Below are 16154 nucleotides of genomic sequence, written 5' to 3' on the forward strand. Positions count from 1 at the left end.
ATGGCAGGAATGTAACGTAGGTGTTATTATTCATCATGCTCCACCAATTACAGTCCACAAAACCTGTTTATTACACCCTAGTACTTGTTTTACAAAAATACACCCACAACCAACTAGAAAAAACAGACACGTCCATGTAAATACATCCTGCTGTTGAAAGATCATTTTGTTATGTATTATTTGTTCCTTGTTACAAGCAAAGACCATATTTATCACTGTGCAAGGGTGATTCACGCTCCTGTACACAAAACTAGAAATAGGTTTACTGATTTGGAACAATTCACCTACTGTATTTAAAACATATGAACCTACATGAATTTGGGTGGGATTACATGCATACAAGATAAATGCAGTAATTCAGATCTAATAAAAAAAAGCACACAATTACAACTTTAATACAGCGGATCACATTTGTTGTTTGTGAATCAATGAATTGAATCTAATAACACTTTTCACCGGTGGCACAGAGAGCTAAAGCTTGGAACCAAGGAGCAGGATGTCAAAGACAGGTATTGTAGGATCAAGAGAGGATTCCACCAGCCATTGCTCATTATCGTGTAGTACATACAGGCTCTTTTTCAGAAGTTAGGAATGTATTAAAAAGTACGTTGGTTTATTGAACTCAGCTGCCTGTAAATTCTAGAAACTCGCATCAGGTAACTCAGAGTATGAGAGACGCGACACAGATTCAGGTAAGGGTTGGCGATTCACAGTTTATATTTATTTATTTATTTAAAAATCACCAAATTAAAATTACTCATCCTTAAATGAATACATAAATAACGCACATTATTTATCATTGTGGTATCCTCTAAATGTGAACTACCTTTTAGAATTTTGAATGCTAATCGGATCACTGCATAGTCTTCTTTGTTCAAGACTGAATAGATTCAAGTCTTTAAGCCTGTCTGCATATGACATGCCTTTTAAACCCAGAATAATTCTGGTCGCTTTTCTTTGCCTCATTCTAGAGCAGCAATATCCTTTTTGTAGCAAGGCGATTTAAATTCAACACTTTTCACTATATATCCAAGCATCTTGTTGGCCTTTTTTATAGCTTCCCCACATTATCTAGATGAAGACATTTCTGAGTCAACATAAACTCCTAGGTCTTTTTCATAGATTCCTTCTTCAATTTCAGCATTTCCCATATTATTTTTATAATGCACATTTGTATTGCCTGTGTGCAGTACCTTACAGTTTTCTCTATTATATGTAATTTGCCATGTGACTGCCCAGTTCTGAATCTTGTCTAGATCATTTTGAATGACCTTTTTGCTGCTGCAACGGTGTTTGCCACTCCTATTTTTGCGTTGTCTGCAAATTCAACAAGTTTGCTTACTATACCAGAATCTAAGTCATTAATGTAGATTAGGAAGGGCAGAGGACCTAATACTGATCCCTGTGGTGCTCCACTGGTTACCTCGCTCCATTTTGAGGTTTCTCATAAGTACTTTGTTTTTTACAAGTTAACCACTCCCTAATGTGCATGCATTTCCTTGACTCCCTACTGCGTTCAGTTCGAGAATTAATCTTATATGGGACTTTGTCAGAAGCTTCCTGGAAATCTAAACAAACCATGTCATATGCTTTGCAATTATCCATTGTTGATGTTGCATCCTCAAAAAATAAAAAAACAAGCAGGTTAGTTAGATACGATCTCCCTTTCCTAATACCATGCTGACTGTCTCCCGGGATACTGTTAACATATAGGTAATTTTCTAGGTATTACAGTTTCCATAAATTTACATTTGCTTCGTCGAATATGTTATCGATCAGGCAGGTGCTCTATAACAGGGCAAGACATGTCTTCAGAATACCATTTCAGTGCAGTTTTTTTTTTTTTAATGTCTTTGCTCCATTTATGCACCAGAGAACTGGGGGCAAGTGCAGCTTGCACTCGAATCTGCGCTGTGAATACAGCCCTAAGAGTTTTAGTTTATAGACAGTAAGAGTTTAATATATGTTTGTGTTAATAAAAGGTTTTTAACATACTTTTCATGTCTTTTCCTTGAGAAACTATATAAAAAACAGGTAGTAAATGAAAAAAATGGATTTAAATCCATTTTTTTTTTTTTTTTTTTTAAAGGTGATTTAAATCAGCCAACCCTGATTCAGATTAAAGAAATGATCAGAAATGAAAGAACAAAAAATGCTTTTCAATTAAAAAGTGGCTTGTGCAGCTATTAGCGAAGGAACTAAAAGACTAGCAATTGCTGTTTTTTTTTTTTTGTACCATTGTTATTTTTTTATTTATTAAAAGATGCTTCCTGCAAGTAAAGTTTAAAACAGACGTGCAAACTATTGTCAGTTAGCTATATCTATAAATTACAGTGATTATTTGTTCATTTTTGACTACCAGATACTTCTTTCGCAGTGCTGTAACCAACACAATGCACGGGACTATTTTGCACGCTACTTTTGCATAGGTATCTGCAACACTGTCAACACCACAGGCCCTCAAGCAGGCGCTGTTGAAGCAGCAGTTTGAAGTTGTTTACCCCAATATGGCAGTAATCTTCTATCACAGGTCAAAAGGGGCACGGAAAAGAAATTTACAAGCAAAATGGTTTCCGAGAGGAGCTATCAGCAGTTGGAAAAGCAACAGCCCCCTGCCCATATCAGGAAGTGTTCTCAAGTGGCAGATCTGCACAGAGGCAACACGCATTCAAGCATTAACACACTAATTTCTACTTCTCTGTTTTTCTTATAAACACCATGGAGCTGGTCTTATTGGAGCCCCCCCACAAGATGGAAGACTTCTTTATCATTGTTTTGTTGTCTATTCTTACTGTTCATTAGACACCCTAGTCTCGTATCTTGTAAAGTGCTTTGTGATGGTGAACCACTATGAAAGGTGCTTTATAAAAAAAGGTTATTATTATTATTATTATTAAATTTCAACTACTCTCTTTGAGACAGACTGATTTCAATTAAGGGTTAAAAAACAAAACTAACAAAACAAATAAAGCTTTCAGAACAACAAACTGTTCTGACCTTACCAGCCCTGGTGTCTAAAATACTAAAGCGCTAAATAACAACTCACTCTTCAAAGCTACTGGGAGTACACAGTGGGCCAGCACAGTGTGTTCAGAACAGGAACCCATGACGACCACGCACTGATCCAGCAATGAGATCCACAGTCAACAAGGATCAGGCGTGCCATAAACTCCACACACTGTCTGAATTGAAGAGTCTGAATGACTGAATTGCCTTACAGTAACTCATCCATACATGAACATCTCTGCACAAAGAAACCAGTCTGTGAAACTCAAATCTCACCTCACTCCCACATCACACTGGAGCTACAGCCGGTCCCATCAGCAGTCTACGATCTATAAAGCACGTTCACAGTTGTAAAAAGATGAAAATTACAAAAGAAAACAAACAGTATCATTTCATTATTATTTGTTTATTTAGCAGACACCTTTATCCAAGGCGATATACAGAGACTAGGCTGTGTGAACTATGCATCAGCTGCATAATCACTTACATCAGCATCTTAGCCAAACGACAGAGCACAAGGAGGTTAAGTGACTTGCTCAGGGTCTCACAGAGTGAGTGAACCGGGATTTTAACAAGGGACCTCCTGGTTACTTTTCTTTAACCACTGCACCACACCGTCTCCTATTTCATCTGCAGGATATTTTTAAACACTACACAGTAATACCGCTTCCTATTCTGAACTCCTATGGTACAAGACTGGTACTGCAGCACTGCATTTTCTATGCCGTGTTAATCCAGCTGTAGGCAATTTTGCTTGTATGCAACAAGGCAGGGTTGCAAACAAGTGGGTATCACACACTGCTTCAAACCATGGAACCAACACAACTCTGTGGCCTCCTCAGTGTTGAGGAATGAAAAGCCAGGAAATGCACACACCATGTATCGCTACACTACAGTTCCTTACACAGCTGACTGTCCAGATGAGACAGCTCGAACACACCTGCCCCAAACAGAAGCTGCAATTAAATACTGGCAAGCAGAACTGGGTTGGATGAAACAGGCTGTCTGAGGCAAGCGACACCTAAAACGGTGTGACAGAGCATATTAAAGCTACTCTTGGACAAAGGCTCACACAAACGTACCCCTGGCTCTAGATTGCACTTGTTTACCCCTTATTAACCTTATCACTCATATGTGAGTGTTCAGGATAAAAACAGTTAATATACTTGTTTGCCAATAGAATGGCCATACTGTACATATCACAATTAGTGCATTGCTCCAGGGGAACAGGCAGATCTTTTCCAGTTTTGAAAGTGTCTGTGACTCGGTGGACTGCAATGAGTCTGTTCCTTGTTACAATTCATGGGTCACATCCGCAGGTTCAATCTGTTGTGACCCGCTTGCAGCCAGAGTTGTGCTTTCCGATGGGGATTAACCAATGCAGAAAAGCCTGGGAGACATTCCGAGGGGAGCTTTGGTCAATGTAGCCGCTGAGGATGCTTCTACTGACCCATCAGTGTTGCTGGTAACAGCTGTTCCACACAACTTTGAATTACACATGGAGTAAAAAATTTCACTTTCTACATTGCACAAAGCACACTTTTCTAGGTTCTATCCTTGCTACAGTAACTGCTTTTCATAGATATTGCTTTTTTGTTTTAAATAAATATACAAATAAATAAATGAATAGGAACTACTGGACATTTGGTTCAAACAAACAACTCCAAAGCTTTATTTTCTTACTTTAATTGAAGAATCACATTGTTTACACTATTCCTGCTGTTGTGCTATTCTTGGCTCGCCTCTGAATGCCTTGTGTCATTAAAAGGCCCAGTATCAAGGCAAGGTGCCAGTGTTAGGCCAGCAAGACATTTTTATTGAACAGAAAGAAACGATTCTGTGAGCACAAGCTGCAGAATAACCTGAGATTTAGGGCTTGCACAAAAATCCAGGAGGAATAAACCTGTAAATGTCTACAGTATATTACAGCAGACTGGTAATTTTGGAACCACCAAAACTTAATAAATAATTGTTGTGTGCTGCCTGGGACATACTGTTGACTACTGCTCATGCCGTACATTCTCATTCTGACCATAGCTTATGTGCAGAGGTACACCCACTCACATTCAGTTTAATATGACTGGTTTGGATTTACAACAACAACAAAAAAGTTTTAAAAGGAACAGCGCCTACTTTCACTAGCAAAAGCACACGAGAAATGTAAATCTCTCTGTGTTCCTGAAGACTATAAAATGCCTCACATTAAACAAGCCTGTACTATTGGGCAGGAAAAGCAAGGATGGAAATAAGCTGCACAGCAACATCTATTTCTTTATAAAGAAAATACTATCACATGGATGTATAACTGAATCAAGACAATTGACACTTACCATTGAATTTGATGTTATGAGCCGGAGTCTATTTACCAAATTATAACTTTTCAGAAATTACTGAAAAAATGTGTGTATTGACAGATTGTGTGCAAGTAGTATAAGAAAACCATGTCTGAGTGTGTCAGTAACACACAGCCCCTGCAGCATCATGAAACAATACTGCAGAACACACAGCCCCTGCAGCATGATGAAACAATACTGCAGATCACCATGTCTGAGTGTGTCAGTAACACAACAGCATGATGAAACAATACTGCAGAACACACAGCCCCTGCAGCATGATGAAACAATACTGCAGATCACCACGTCCGAGTGTGTCAGTAGCACATAGCCCCTGTAGCATGATGAAACAATACTGCAGAACACACAGCCCCTGCAGCATGATGAAACAATACTGCAGATCACCATGTCTGAGTGTGTCAGTAACACACAGCCCCTGTAGCATGATGAAACAATACTGCAGAACACACATCCCCTGCAGCATGATGAAACAATACTGCAGATCACCACGTCTGAGTGTGTCAGTAACACACAGCCCCTGCAGCATCATGAAACAATACTGCAGAACACACAGCTCCAGCAGCATCATGAAACCATAGTGCAGAACACATAGCTCCAGCAGCATCTTGAAACAATACCGCAGATCACCATGTCCTGCTGTCCATAAAGAGCATGTACAAAATGGCATCAGAAAAAACAGTGCAATGCATAGTTTCAGTGCAAAAGTGTCAATACCAGTATTGGTTGCACCATGGACAAGTAGATTACTATGACATCAGTACATCTAGATTTAGTTACTCAATGTGTTACAAGGAATGCCCATACAAAGTTTCACCTCGGCTTGGCTCTGTTGGAAAGTTACATGAAGTTGGCAGTTTGCAGCACCTTTCACCACCCTGGCCAGAATTAATCAATATTAAAGACAATTAAGCACTGCTTATAAAGGGGAAAAAATTACCAGTGCTGCATGTACCATATTGACTACAACACACTTCTTGAAGCAGAGACCCAACACCACAGTATAAAAACTACAGTTACATCTGTGTCTGTCAAAGCCGGCAGGGTGACTGGAACACCACACTTATTGGAATACCAGTCCTTGGGCAATTAAAAAAGTCAAACTGCTTTATCAAAAGGCCTTATTTTTCAAATAATCTCTGTACCTACAGTATACCTTTTAGTTCCAGTTGACACTCCTAATGCCCGTAGAACACATCAAATCATTAAAAAAATCAGCCAGTTTGTGAAACCCAGCATAGAGAAATTATTTTAAAAGGGACATTGTGCCTTTAAAAACAAATGAGAGACCAGTTGACAAAGTATGTCATGTTTTCATATGGGAGTTCAACTGAAAATATTCAGCACAGTGGACCGAAGGCACCAGTGGACTCAGAACCCTACCAATGTAACCACTCTGCAGCAGCTTCTCATCAGCAGACATTAACTGCATTTTCACAGCTCCATGTCAGAGATACAAAAACAGAAGAGGCATTTTATTGGCAGCTGGATGGTACAGACATTATTGAGAGTATCAGTAGCTTCTATTGAGGAGGTTGAAGTTACCACACACTTGGTCTATTTAAAACATATCGCTGTGCTGTGCGAATGGGAGGATTGTTAAAAGCAAGTACACTGAGCAGTAGGGGTCTCTGCGGCACTTCTATACGAGCTACTCCTATCCCTAGAAGATTTTCCTCACTGTGAGGGGTGCGAAGGACAATGGAGCTCTCCCTGTGGGCCCCAGCCAAGGTCAGGATTCAAACCTCACTTCGCTCACGGAGACCGTGCTTTCATTAGGGGAGCCACTGGGTTCCAAGCATTACACTGCAGGTGCATCTTCATTCAGTTCTGATACAAGAAGTCCCATTGAAAGGATCTCCTACAGTACTTGCTGCGCACATTATCCTGATGGTGCTGCAGTAGACAGACTGCACTGTTAACAGGACACAATTGTGCTCTGTTGGGTGTTGAACCTTCTATAAACTGCACTTAAATTATTTTTGTTTTCACTGACACAGTCTACATGTTGATTTATCACCGACTAACATTATCATATCATTCTGACACAATTACTAGAGGTCGAGTTACAGTGCTCAAGTCTTGGACACCGTTCAGCCAGAGAAAGGAGTCATTGATTCTGCACCTCACACACTGTGTGACGATCTGTAACCTTGCAGAGGCAGTGCTGAAGGCAAGAAAGGACAAAGCACAGAAAGCTGCATTAACACAGCATCCTCAAAGAATCTCACACCACAGTACAAGTCATTCTGGGTCGGCTGCCTTCTGCACGTAGCAGGAGTTTAAAACACTGCAATGTCACAGTGCAACATCTTCTAAAACTCTAACCTCTTAAGAATGCTTTCCGTTCTCTTCCGAGGGACAGGGGTGTAAAGGCTAGGGGGTTCTGAACAGCATGAACATTGGCTGCCAGTCCAACCCGACTCATGGTATTTGCATTTGGGCAGCTCTTCACTGTCACTGAAAGTCATTACAAATATATTTCTAAGGAATTGTAATAAGGGATTATGTTAACTGTATTGGAAAACGTGAGTTAGAGATTTGGGTTTTGGTAGTCAGGGCTGAAGTACTGTGTTGTATAGTCCGGGGTCTATTACCTAGTAGAGCTGAACTCACTTGTGGCTTTTTCAATCTATTCCAGTCCAGAACCTGGTTTGAATCATATCCTTCATTATTGCAGCTTGTTTAATTAAGGGCCTAGTAGGTCCAAGATCCTGGACTGGAAGGGACAAGCAAGTATAGTGGATCTAGAACACTGATGCAAAACCAAAGTTAGTAACTAACCAAGTCAAATACAACCATGAATACATTTCAAATGGATTTAAAACTGGTTTCTGTTTAAGGCTTGAACAAGGAGGAAAAAAAAAACCTGAATACAAGCAAACAGTCTTCAGATGAGTTTTCACTTGATTTAGCTGCAGTAATTAGGTAGTAGTCCTGTTACACAAGCAATTCAGAGAAAAGAACAGACAAACCCCACACAATTTACACAAGTGCATTACTGGAACTCGACAGGATGTACAAAACTCAACACACAGTAGCAGTTTCACAAACAGGACTAGACAGGTACAGCACAGCACGGGAAAAGCAAAACTATTTAAAACACCAAGGACAGATGCTGGACTATGGTCAACCGTAAATTGTGAATATTTACCCAGTTATCTACACTGACAATAACATGAAGTTGCTATGTGATACTGGCATGTGAAATCAAAATCGACAGCTTGATGTTTAAAAGCAAGCCACAATAAGACAGGCCATCAGGATCTCAAAGCAACTGCTCCAAAAACAGGAAGATTAATTTAGAAATAATAATACAAAATTCACTACAACTTTTTTTTTTTTTTTTTTTTTTAAATCATTTTGTAAGACGCAGATTGCGAGCCTGCTGGCTCCTGTGCAAGCCAGCATTCCAGTAACCACACACACAAGCTGCAGCACACAGGCTTGTATTTTCAGTGTGCCGCCCACACAGCCCTCTCTCTCAAGTGTGATTAGGAGGGCTGCTGCATGATCACACCGGATTCCTTCCCTCGGCTCACACACCAACAACTTGCCCTCTTGGCTGCATTCTTCTAAAAACAGCCCCTGTCACCTTGGCAACCCAGCACTCCTATTATGGCCAGCTGGTCTATTGAAAGCAGCCTCAGCTAGCGTCTCAACTTTTGTTTTACTTCAAACAGGGTAAAAAGTTTACTTTAACTCCCACACCATTTTCATACAAACTGGACAGAGGCCCAACCTCAGTGCAGCCTGGGATACAGACAGCAGCATTCGACAGTGAGGGAGAGGAGGGACAGAAAAAATAAAATAAAAAATAAAAAGCATTTTGGAAACACTGACTCAAAACATACTGCAGTGTCATGACCAATACCCAAAACCGAATCTTTACACAGGCATTTTTTTATTCCATAAGAAAATCTCACAACATGCACCCAGATTTATTTTGTCCCAGGATAGAAGTATGATCTATACTGTTTATTTGGGGGGGAGAAAAAAATTTAAAAAATAAAAAAATAAAAAATATTCACTCAACGGATGCCACTATGCAAGAGCTGACTTGCTTGATTTACGAATCCGCAGCAAGCAGTCTGTCATGTGCTCCATTTAAACTCAACTGCTTAAGGGATTTCAGGCAGTTCAACTAATCATGTGGCGATTCATAATGACAAAAACATTTTAGCTTTTTTTTTTTTTTTTTTTTTTTTTAAATACATTTAGTTTTTGCATTAAAATTGTCCATTTGCAGTTTTAGGCATCTTGTCCAGTTTGCACTGTAAGGTATTTACTGTTATTCGAGTATCAGGAGATGGTTTCAGGAACTACTTCACACACTCCTTTCACTTTAGTTGTCAGTGTAGTTTAATGGTACTACACAGTGTGTGTGTGTGTGTGTGTGTGTATGTTATATATAATCTACATTTATCTACACATCCTTCCCCATAACTTCCAAGTGAAAAAAATATTCCAGAACTTTGCAGAAAATTAATTAAATAAAAACTAAAATACCTTGGTTGGATAAGTGACTACCTCCCTTGTAATAGCAATTCCAAATTAGCTCAGGTGTAACCAATCACCTTCAAAAATCACACACAAAGTTAAGTGGCCTCCACCTGTGTTAAACTGTAGTGATTCACATGATTTCAGGATAAATTCAGCAGTTCCTGTAGGTTGTGCATTTCAAAGCAAAGACTCAACCATGACCATCAAGGCGCATTCAAAAGAACTCCAAGACAAAGTTGTTGAAAGGCACAGATCAGGGGATCAAGATGATTATTAAGAAGCGGAAGGTGTATGGCACCACCAAGACCCTGCCTAGATCAGACTGTCCCTCCAAACTGGATGATCGAGCAAGAAGGAGACTGATCAGAGGCTACCAATGGTACCAGTGGCAACTTTGCAAGAGCTACAGGCTTTTCTGGCCAAGAATGGTCAAAGTGTGCATGTGACAACTACATCCCAAGCACTCCACAAATCTGGCCTGTATGGTAGGGTGGCAAGAAGGAAGCCATTACTCAAGAAAGCCCACTTTGAATCCTGTTTGAAGTATGAAAAAAACCTAATTCTGTAGCCATGTGGCAAAAAGTTTTGTGGTCTGACGAAAGTAAAATAGAACTTTTTGGCCTAAATGCAAAGCGTTATGTTTGGTGCAAACCCAACAGAGTGCATCACCCAAAGAACACCATCCCTACTGTGAAGCATGGTGGTGGCAGCATCATGTTATGGGGATGTTTCTCATCGGCAGGGACTGGGGCACTTGTCAGGAAAGAAGGTAAAGTGAATGAAGCAAAGTACAGAGAAGTCCCTGAGGAAAACCTGCTGCTCTCTGCAAGAAGGCTGAAAGCTCACGGAAGCTCACCTTTTCAGCATGGCAACGACTCAAAGTGCACAGCCAAAGCTACACTGGAGTGGCTAAGGAACAAAAAGGTAAATGTCCTTGAGTGGCCCAGTCAGAGCCCCGACCTAAATCCAATCAAAAATTTGTGGCATGACTTGAAGATTGCTGTCCATCAACGCTCCCCAAGGAACTTGACAGAGCTTGAATAGTTTTGTAAAGAAGAATGGTATAATATTGCCAAATCTAGGTGTGCAAAGTTGGTAGAGACCTATCCCAACAGACTCACAGCTGTAATTGCTGCCAAAGGTACTTCCACCAAGTATTAACTGAGGGGGGTGGAGACCTATCCAATCATGGTATTTCAGTTTTGTATTTTTAATATGTAATTTTTTTTCTTAATAAAAACTTTTTTCCCCTTAACAGTGTGGAGTATAGTGTGTAGATAAGTGGGGAAAAAATCCTAATTTAAAATGCATGAAACTCTTGAGGCACTGACAACAAAATGTGAAAAAAGTTCAAAGGGGTGTAGATTTTCTATAGGCTCATATACATACATATACATATACATACATATATATATATGAGATAGAGACACACACAGTTATACATACATGTATACACACACACTGCGATTAGAAAGCAAGCTTACCAAATCAACGGACTATATCATTGATGTGGTAAACTTACTGTTTAATCATCCTGTATATTAGCAAATCTTAAAAAGGAAAGGCAAATCTTTACAACTAAAACAGCCCTTTTCCTATACTTCAGATTATTGTAAAAATCAAAAATACAGATTAAAAGCAAGGATTATAAATAGGAGCCATTTCAAGAAAACAAACATATAAAAACAGACTGTGTAGTCGCAGCATGCAGACACATGGTCACCTTGGTCTGAGGCCAGAGAAGCCGAGTATCCTGGAGGATAATGAAGAGAAGGAATGCTCAGCTCACAGTGCCGGGGGCGGAGCAGGTGCTTTGCATGGCACAGTATGGAAACTGATGAGCAATACTGCTTTACAAGCTCAGTTTTCTTAGTACAGCTCAGTAGACATGGTGGATAACACATGTTAGGAGAAAGCTTTCTCGCTTGAGCTGAAGAAACACAAGCCTGACTGCAAGACTGTGAAGACAACACTGTTTGAGATACATCTTCCATAGCAACGAGTTAACTGGTCTTGGGATCCAAGATATGCCAATAGTGTTGAGTGTTTTTTCCAAGACAATGAAGTACCTAATTAAATGCATAAATACAAATTAACAAAATAAACCAAACAAAACCGACCATTCCCAACATTGGACAGTGGATTACTAAACTAACCTGCAGTAAAACTATCACGATGTTGCTATTAAACCAACCTGCAGTAAAACTGTATCATGTTGCTAATGTATTCTTACACTGATTTTTTTGTTTTGAGGAACAAAATAAAAACTGTACAGCAGAGCAATGCCTGGATAAGCACAGCTGCTGCACCAACGTGGTTTATTTATTTTTGTCACCTACGTGTTTTATCGAATAACAAATAAATAAAAAGACCCGATATTATAAACTTACACTTTTATAAATTAATTACAAAAAAAAAAAATTAGACTGCTGCCGAAACACTTGGTCTTCTCTGCCTGATATTCCACAGACAGTCACACAAAGAAGGAAACAGCAGCCTGGATCTTATCAAGACAGTGCAAGCTTTAATCCACCTGCTGCCTGATGCTCCACTCGTACAGTGAGAAAATATCATGGCCTATACTTATGTTATAAACGGACGACAATATATACTCTCAACAAGACTCCCAATAAAACTGTACTACGAAATACTGGGTGGGTGTGCCCCACTCTAGATATCTGAGCAAACCTTTAGGATTAGTTACTTAAACATAAGCAAGCACCAGGAGTGCAGTCGCTTGCACAATTCAGCCAGCGTTTAATGGGTTAAGGAGGAATGGCAGGTCAGAGTAAAAAACAACTTCTGCAGGTGAAGATGAAAGATTAAACCTGTTACTCAAGAATGCACCCCCATCATTAACTCTTCTAATGTGCTGCTTCTCTGTCCTCGGGCTACAAGAGCACAAGACTTGAGCACCTGGGATGAAGGGTTCAGAACGCAGAAGACAGAGACACATAAAACTCAAACACTGCGATAGGTGAATAATAATGTTTTTTTTTTTAATAATATTACAAAATTAACTGCAGAGTTCAAAGTAAACACGTCTGGTTTCACAGCCCACAATTAGCACTTTCTCGTGTAAGGTTTAAAATCTCAATGCATTCATTTCATTAGTAGTAAATCACACCCAGAATACACAAATGACCTATGATACCGTAACATACTGTACATGCAGACATCAAAACTTGAATAAAAGCGAGTCAGCTCCTGTGCCACAAGTAGTAGGCAGCACTCATCCCAAAGAGGGCTTCTATACAGTATATGAAAAGCAACAGGGTGGATCTGGTTGGCAAATTTAGTTTCAATATTTATTCAGTTTTTGTTAACCGCCCAATTTCACAAATCTAAATATAAAAAATAATAATCTTAAAGAACACACACTGGCTTCCCATAATGATTACACACATTCCATTTAACGTTTATGTTTCAGATCAAAGCAATCACCATTTCTAAGCAGTACACTAGTTGACTATACTGGGATTCGCATCCTGAATGAAAGGACTAGCTTTAACAAAATACAGTTAATAAAACCGTCCAAGAAATATTATACAGCTTACAGCCTTTTCATGATGTATCAAATCTTCCCAAACACTAGTGTTTTACAACACATGCAATTTGACTCTGTAAAACTACACCGTGTGTCTGAACATTTATTTTGGTTTAGCAGTGATCTTACCCAGGCACTACTTGAAATGCCACTTAACAGCAAAATACATACAAGAACTGTTTAGAAAATACAGTCAGCTGGGTCAAATGGTAAATGCTCTTTAAAATATCAGCCTGCTCCTCAATTAATCATCATGGTTTTAATGACCAGTATCTCATTTCATTCTCTTTGTTAGCAATTTAAAAAAAAGAGGCAGAAAACTACAGTACAAGTACCACCATCACCACCAAAACCTGTTCTTGGATCTTTACTTTCACTCTGTAAACACTGCATTGTCATCATATAGTATCACCACTTTCATAAGCATAAGAAACAGTGCACAGGAATGGTTTACTCCAAGACTAGTGAACATCTACACATCTTGAACATAACCTGCAACAAAACTCCCCTTCCATCACTTTAAATGAAATCAGCAATATTTTGTTCCAATATTGCATTTTGGATAATCTGGGTTATGCTTACAGCATTAGCAACACATAATGTATTCTGTGTAGTTCACTACAATACACCCAACACGCCTGAAGAAACAGGTTTAGACACTAGTCTTGCACCCAGTCCTGGGTTTCAGAATTCCCCTTGTTTAGGTCTATTATTGAAATCATAAGCTAACTCTGATGAGCATGTGCCACAATTATCTTATTTAATGGGGCTTTATATTTCAACAGAGAGCTAGATTCTGAATCAATGCCACACTTCAAAATAGCTCCATGTCTCAGATCAGTGAGCAATCCTGCACGGTAACCCAGCGGATCTTGCTGCTATCTGAAAAGTATGGCAACCTTTTGCCTGGAGAGCTAGCGAGGGGAGTGTGTTTACAAAGAGAGTCATCAAAATAGAAGTGAGTCACAAATGATTCAGCACTCACATTAGCATGTTTATCATGCCTTGACAATCTGTTTGCTTTTCTGTGGGCGGTCAGTATCACCTTCTTCAGCTGCTGCCTCTGAAGTTTGAAATGTGAAAGCAAAGAGAACCCAGCCAACATAGCATTTTACTAAGGGTTGCTTTCACTGTTTAAAAAAAAGAAAGAACTATGTATAGGAATAGAGGTGTGGTGCTGAACTAATACAGAACAATGGCTCCTGTACATAATCATACAAAAATCAGACTCACTGTAATATTTATCTATCTATATAGATAGATAAATAAAGTGCTGTGAAAAAGTATTTGCCCCATCTGATTTTCTGCATTTTTCCATATTTTTGACACTGAATGTTATCAGACCTTCAACCAAAATCTAATATTAGATAAAAGGGCCCCTGAGTGAACAAATAACACCAAATTTGGATACTTATTTCATTTATTTATTAAAGAAAGTTATGCAACACCCAATGCTCCGGTGTGAAAAAGTAAGACTCAATAACTGGTTACGCCACCTTTAGCAGCAATAAGTGCAACCAAACGCTTCCTGCAGTTCTTGATCACAACACTGTGGAGAAATTTTGGCCCACTCCTTCATGCAGAACTGCTTCAACTCAGTGACATTTGTGGGTTTGAGCATAAACTGCTTGTTTCAGATCCTGCCACAACATCTCAATGGGGTTTAGGTCTGGACTTTGACTAGGCCATTCCAAAACTTTAAATTTCTTGTTCTTCAACCACTCTGATGTAGACTTGCTTGTGTGTTCCGGATCATTGTCTTGCTGTATGACCCAGCTGCGCTTCAGCTCACGGACGGATAGCCTGCTATTCTGTAAAATTCTGTGAAAAAGAGCAGAATTCATGGTTCCTTCAATGATGGCAAGTCGTCCAGGTCCTGATGCAGCAAAGCATCCCCAAATCATGACTCTACCACCACCATGCTTGACCGCTGATATAAGATTCTTACTGTGGAATGCAGTGTTTGGTTTTCGCCAGACATAACGGGGCCATGTTGGCCAAAAAGTTCCACTTTTGACTCATCTGTCCATAAAACATTGTTCCAGAACTCTTGAGGATCATCCAGGTGCTTTTCAGCAAACTTGAGACTAGCATTCATGTTCTTCTTGGTGAACAGTGGTTTCTGCCTTGGTACTCTGCCATGAATCCCATTTTTGCCCAGTGTCTTTCTGATGTTGGAGTCATGCACACTGACCTTAACCGAGGCGAGAGAGGCCTACAGATCCCTGGATGTTATTCTAGGGTTTTTTTTTTTTTTTTTTTTTTTTATTTCCTGGACTATTTTACGTCTTGCTCTTGGAGAGATTTTGGCAGGACGGCCACTCCTGGGTAGATTCACTACTGTCCCAAACTTTCTCTATTTGGACAATATGGCTCTGGGTATGGTTTGGTGGAGCCCCAGAGGGCTTTGTAACCCTTTCCAGACTGATAGGCATAAACAGGAATTTATTTTGATTGTGGCATGATGTGCCTCTAGAACCTGTGTGCTGACAACTTCACTCTGATGGTATGGGCCAAAGTTAGTCAGATTTATATTGGGCAGGGCTGGAACAAATCAGGCCTGATTGTTAATCAAATTATTCAAACAGCTGACCCTATTTATCCCTTTAATTGGGTTGAATCAACTATGGGGGGGAATAACTTTTTCAAACCTGAAGATTGCATGTTTGATTACCTTGCACATCAAAAAAATGAAAGAAGCACCAAACTTTGATGTCATTTTTTCTCTCAGACTCCCACTACAACCT

General features: G+C 39.6%; 1 protein-coding gene across 1 annotated transcript in view; it reads right to left on the reverse strand.

Moving 5' to 3' along the window:
* Positions 1 to 16154, reverse strand: part of LOC121317972 (fibroblast growth factor receptor substrate 2-like) — a 30305-nt gene that overhangs the window by 9695 nt on the left and 4456 nt on the right. The gene's annotated exons all lie outside the window — the stretch shown is intronic.

This window comes from Polyodon spathula, chromosome 7 (genome assembly GCF_017654505.1).
Source record: "Polyodon spathula isolate WHYD16114869_AA chromosome 7, ASM1765450v1, whole genome shotgun sequence".
Taxonomy (NCBI): domain Eukaryota; kingdom Metazoa; phylum Chordata; class Actinopteri; order Acipenseriformes; family Polyodontidae; genus Polyodon; species Polyodon spathula.